This window comes from Symphodus melops (assembly GCF_947650265.1).
Source record: "Symphodus melops genome assembly, chromosome: 17".
NCBI classification, from domain to species: domain Eukaryota; kingdom Metazoa; phylum Chordata; class Actinopteri; order Labriformes; family Labridae; genus Symphodus; species Symphodus melops.
Window position 1 is genome coordinate 19,511,799 of NC_136707.1, and position 6,183 is coordinate 19,517,981.

Sequence of the window (6,183 nt, forward strand, 5' to 3'; positions counted from 1 at the left end):
GCGGCCTCAGCCCCGTGGCAGCAGGATGTTTAAGACGGCCATTATGATCTGCCAGGGAACACTTGAGCTTGGGCTGGATGTTGACGTGTGTTTGGAGGAAACGGAATTAGCGTGACTAATGTGGATTACTGTTGTTAGGACAGCGCACAATGCTAACATGCACCATATCATATCGTATCCCATCACAGTTTATGGCAAATATGCTAACTGGTGACTCCCTCGCATTATCCCTGCTGAAAGCCCACATACCTCAGCTGTAGCATAGAATCCCTCCAAACACTTTGAGCAAGGGATTTCCAGCATGTAGGCAATGTATGTAAATCATTCTGTCTACACAGAGACACCAAGAGCCCCGACTGTGATGAAAAGGATTACAGGCACCTAATCCGTGCCTGTCGCCACCCTCCTCACACCACACACACACACGAAGCCACACTCACAGGGCTCTAATGGTGTGGAGCTGTTTAAAATCCAATCTCTATCATATACTAATAAAATGTTTTTTTCTTTATATCCAAACTCTGTGCTATAGCGTCTGTATTTGAATAGGTGTTGGTAGAATGTTTCTTTTTCTTTCCACTTCTTCATCCCCATAATACGCCCACCCACGTTACAGCATAGCTGAGCTAAGGTTTGAGATAACACAGGAGCTCTCGCTACAAACAATGTGGAATCTGCAGATGTGTATACTCAGCAGAGCAATGATGCAAGTTGAGTTTGAAAGTTAGCGCAGGATGTGTACACAGCAGCGTTTGATGAATGTCTGCTTGCGTCTCGGGGGGGGGGGGGGGGATTTATCGGAGTCCTGAGTGCTCGACCCCAGAGGCCTGGGCCGTCCTGCGTGCAGTCAGTGTGCTTTAAGTTATGGATGTTATGCTTCTGCTTTGTTGTTTACACTGCAGGCTTTTTATCTGCAATGTTGCTGTGAGTTTTGTAAAAATGAGAAATGAAGGTATGAAAAGACGTTTGTCTGCATGAGAGGGCGAGGAAAGAGAAGATGTTCGTTTCCATGTCGAACAAGCCATTAGTAATTACCAAATTAGTTGCATCCTGTTAAAAGAAGAACATTTCAATGTCACATAAAATTGTTTTCTGACATAAATTGGTTGAGCAAAAAATATTATTTGGGTCGTAATTCTGTTCCAGTTTATCTCAGATATCTCTCAGACTTAGTATAAATACATGATGCTGCTGATGCCTCAGATGGCTCTTCTTTTTAAGTGTTTGGAGGATCATTGTTTAAAAACTGTATTTGCAGCTGCAGTTTAACAGAATGGTGTTTCAAGTTGTTCAATGTTTAGCAAAAGGAGAAATTTCACAACAGCTGGAAAGCTGCTGAAATTAAAGCAACAACACAAGAAGTAAAGCCGTAACGTTTCCTGACAAACCTGAAATCAGTACTGCAGCTCGTTTGTCAGTTCATCACACACACAAACATAGATCCCTTGGATTAAACGTTGAAACCTTATAATTCTTTGTATTCTTACAATCAGTTCCCTCCCTCCCTCTGTTGTGCATGTTGGACCCCTTACGGTGAGTTCATTAGATTACAAACCCCACGGTGCGATGACTGGTGTGTCCAGTCATCGCAGTTTAAGGTTGGTTTCTGTTCTTTTTCAATGGAGCAAAAACAATTCATCAGCAGTGATGCTCTGAAGTCATTCTTTTGGATCATTTTCAACACTTTTTATGACAGAGACTGTCATATCAGTTTAGTTTGAAGTGTAAAAGCTGCTTTGAATCATCTCTGCTTCAACGCTCAGCCTGGAGAAAACTCATGATATAGGTCTGAGAATATGATCCAGTATGAACAGAATAACAAAGAGAGCTGCCACCAAATAAAAGCCCGGAAACAACGACAGCTGGCTGTTACTGTCACTTGTCTTGTTTTCCTGTTTTGTTTTTTCTTTTTATCTTGAGATGGTTTCGGTTGGAAGCGCTGAGGTTTTGGGACCACAACAAACAAGAAAGCATTGTATGAAACCTGAGGCTCGCCAGACTCTTGTAACAAATCTTAACTCTTGGTGACAATCACTGGAATTCAGACCGGTCGAAAAACTGAACGTCCTGCTTGTGTCTGGTGTCTCTAACCACTAGCTGCAGGAACAGCTGCTCAGACCTTCTTCACCTTTGATCACAGCTGGTTTCAGACAGAGGTCGTGTGAGGTAAGCAACCTCTCTCAGGACCTCCAGACCTCTGCCACTCATGCAAATGAATGGTTACTGCAAAGTTAACTCAACTATTGTTTGGTCTTTATTAACTGTCTTAGCTGTTGACCTTGAGACAATCTAGTGTAAAAGCTGTATTCTTTTCACTAATGAATAACACATTTGCTGTAGTTCTAACCAGTTCCAGCTCAGAAAAAGGACAGGCCAAAAAAGAGTGTCAAGCAGCCAGTAAAATCAGAGAGGGTTTCGAAGGAAGTCTTCCATTTGTTTACTCTTCAATTACTGGATCTGATTAGTTTATACGATAGCTACACGCTTGAGCTGTGAGCTTCATCTGCCTTTCTTTAGCAGCTTATTTGAATTTTACAATCTCCTCTGGCATGTTTGATTTTGGAACCGTTTAAACCAAGATGAGTGAATATGAATCCCCCTCTTGCACTCTTTACACCCTTTGTGACCTCCTCTTGGTTTTCTATCTTCTTATTTCCTTTGTACAGTCAATACTATTATACTCCTTTGGTGATGTTTTTCTGAATGAGTGAAATTTCTCCTGCCTCTTTTCCTTTTAAGATGAGATGCACATTTGGGTTGCTTCACAGAGGTGACACGAGGTTCTATTTAGTGGCTCTTGAGTTATATTGATGCCTTTTTGGTGAATACACACACACACACACACACACACGCACACACACACATGCACACACAATCTACGAACATCTCCAAGACTGGCCACCTTTGTTCCTTTCATCAGTAAATCACAATCAGAAAGGCGGAGAGGCCATGGGGGCATACATTTGAAAAACCAACTCTTCCCATTTTGAATTTCACCCTTTACTCAAGCATAGCAACCACTCGAGGTGAAGGGATCAGTGGTAAAAGGATCATAAACTGAAAGAAACACATTTTATTGTCCTTTGATTTCTAGAACTAAAAAACTGTTTAAAAAAAAATAAACGTTTAAATCGTTCATACTTTTTATCCCACATCTTTGTCTTTTAAGTTATTTTCGGACCTTTTGCCTTTATTAGATGAGACAGTCGGGAGGAGGGAGTGGGAGGGTGACACGCAGCAGGGGCCAGGTCGGATTTAAACCCACAACCGCTGAGACGAGGACCACATCCTCCTCACATGGGGCGCGCTATGTAACCGCTATCGACACTTCACCTATCCCACATGTTTCAAATGAGAAAGTCTGCAGTCCTCTACAGGCACAGGCCAGAATGAATGTAAACATACCTGCATATCACACAGAGTTGACCCATGTTCAAAAACTAAATCGAAATAGAATTAAAGCACAGCTTGAAACAGGCAGGTCTTGGGCCAATGCAGATATTAAAAAGGTCATATTTACACACATGTATAACACTCATTGCCATAACCACGTAATCTTATTATTTTGTATAGAGTACTTGCCAGCTAGCGTTGTCCATTTCCATTATTAAACAACAATAAGTAGTCGTCTTTGTTTTCTACTGAGAGAGGAAACAATAACTCAAGATGACACAAATGACAAGCCTTGGATGGAAGAAAATATCTGCACTGGGAAAGTCATCCCACCATTTGTTTTTATATCTAATAGTCTACCAGACAGCTCGTGAAATGAACTGCATATGTCCCTGTGCCTTCTCATACAAGCTGCCAAGAACTAACCTACGTCAAATTCTTCCTTTAGCTTTCCTTCGCTCTCACTTCTCGTCTTTCCCCTCGTTTATTTTGGTCGAAAAAAGCATCTGGACCATCAGCTGGCACATAATGGCAGCTCTATCATAAGAGAGGAACCGGTGGCACACCACCCATCATCTGTTATTAGTTCTTCAGAGAGATTTAGAGGGAGAGGAGGAGGGATGTGGGGCAGCTGGAGAGCTGGAGTTAGTACAGTAGGGAAACAAGCGGACAGCCAAAAACTGGAGCCAGAGGACCAGGTTCCAAAAACAAAGTGGTGGTGTGTTTTCTATACTCAGCTCTTCTTTTTCTTCTCTTTTACTCGGCTGCTGCTGCAAATGCTTTATTAAAAACTCCAGGTGCTGGTTGATTGCTGAATGAAGCTCCAGGGGAGAAAAAAAAGCTATGATTTGTGTTTTCTGCGGAGTTAATTTCATGCCCCCGACTGGTCGCTGAGTGTTGGCTGAGTTCAGAGAGATAGTTTGAGGTTACTGAGAGGTCAGCCCATATTGGGTGAGTAGTAATGCTATTTGGACAGTGCAAAATGGAGCTGTAGAAAGGGACAGAATCAACCCTATTTGAATAAAAGATTGAGAATTGCAGAGGGAAAACAAACACGACGTGCAGCCAAATGACTCAATCCTTCAACACATTGTCCTTGGCTGCCTTCACACAAACCCTGAAATTGAAAACAAATTAGGAACAAAAATAGAAAGTGTGAGGGAAACAGAAACAAAGACAGAAAGAAGGGAGCGGACTACGAGAGAAAACATTTACATAAAAGTAATTCCATGTGTAATTTTCTGCTTGATAATTGTCAGAAGGTCCCTTGAAACTACAATGGGGGCCTTTGAGCAGCAAGGGCTGGGTGTGAGCGTCGGAGTTGGCTCGCATCCAGGAAGCAGGTTTCTTTTAAAGTCACGGGGAGGAAGAGAATGGCTGTTTTATGGAAGGAAAGGAGAGACACAGACATGTGTGCACACACATTCTACCTCTCTTTTTCTTATCCCTACACATGAACATTTACAGATGCCTGGCTTGAGAGATGGACAGAAACATGCGCTCATTCTTCAGCTGACATCATCTTTGTATCCTGTCCGTCCTTTAGTCCTGTCCGTTCCTCTTGTATATACACAGTAAAAATTAAGCCCCATCCATTTTGCTCTGCGTGTTTCTTTTTCTTGTATAAGTAAATGAGAGGATACACTCCTACAACATACTGGCATAAATTCAGCACATGGGGGGGGGAAATGTGTGGATGGAAAAAGGAGCCTTAAAACTTATTGACCTCCAGGGGGTGCATTTTTTCTGTTGTTTCACTGGGAAGTTTACTCTCTCTCCCTCTCTCTCTCGCTTAGGAAATGGATATAATAAGGCCTGCATGACAGGAGTAGTGCTGTTTTATGCGTTTGATTTGTTGGCGTGGGACCTTGTACAACAGCTCCCAGCTATGGGCCAGTATATTTGTGTTTTTGTTGGTAGGCGTGGGCGTGTGTGCGTGCATTCTCCATCCTTCCCCTACCAGCATCCTACCTATAAACACATGGGTGGTCAGCCCATTTATTGTGTGGGCTTGCAAACAATGCTCACCTATTAGGCTTGGACTAGTGAGTCTTTCAGAAGGGTTCAATTCCCTTCCAACCATTACATGAGTGTTTTTAATCATGATCTTTATTGCCACTTTGCCTCCAGCTCACTGCTGGTGAGGAAGAATTCCAAGACCTCTGAAAACACACATTTTATGGACTTGTATAAACTTTTTTGGGTGGTGGTGTGTCGTTGAATGTAGGGAAGATAATCTTGTATAACACGCGAAACACAAGAAAATACTAAAACTATTTGATGAATTTGAATGAAGTTTTGTTTTGACGTGTTTCTCTGGGATAATGGAGACAAATGATTCAAATTATCCACTTTCCCCCTTGCACCACAATGATGTTGGATGATTAGATGAAATGCTTCAAATGTTCGATGAGTGTCTATTACGTTTTTAACGCATATTCAAATGTCTCACAGGACACATTTGAATCATATTGGTTATTCTCTGAGCTTCTTTGACCGACCCAAATATCGCCAAAAAAATCACTGATTCATGCTTCTTTTAGCCTTCGATATAGTTTGTTTTTTTATTATACATTTGCATGCTTAATAGATAAGCTAATGAACATAGGAAAAACATACTTAATGTCAGCATGTTAGCATTGTTGTTTCAAGCTTTTTTCAATGATTACACCATCACTTATACCTTTGCTCCATTCTACTCTCTTTCTTGGATCCCCTCCCCCAAACCCCTGTGATCTCTTAACTCCACTTGTTGAATGAATGCTTAAAAGAGAGGGAAGTAAACAACAA

General features: G+C 41.8%; 1 protein-coding gene across 2 annotated transcripts in view; it reads left to right on the forward strand.

Annotated features, from left to right (window-relative positions):
- Window positions 1-6,183, forward strand: part of LOC306838377 (mitochondrial import inner membrane translocase subunit TIM16-like) — a 107,466-nt gene that overhangs the window by 43,418 nt on the left and 57,865 nt on the right. The window lies entirely within an intron of this gene.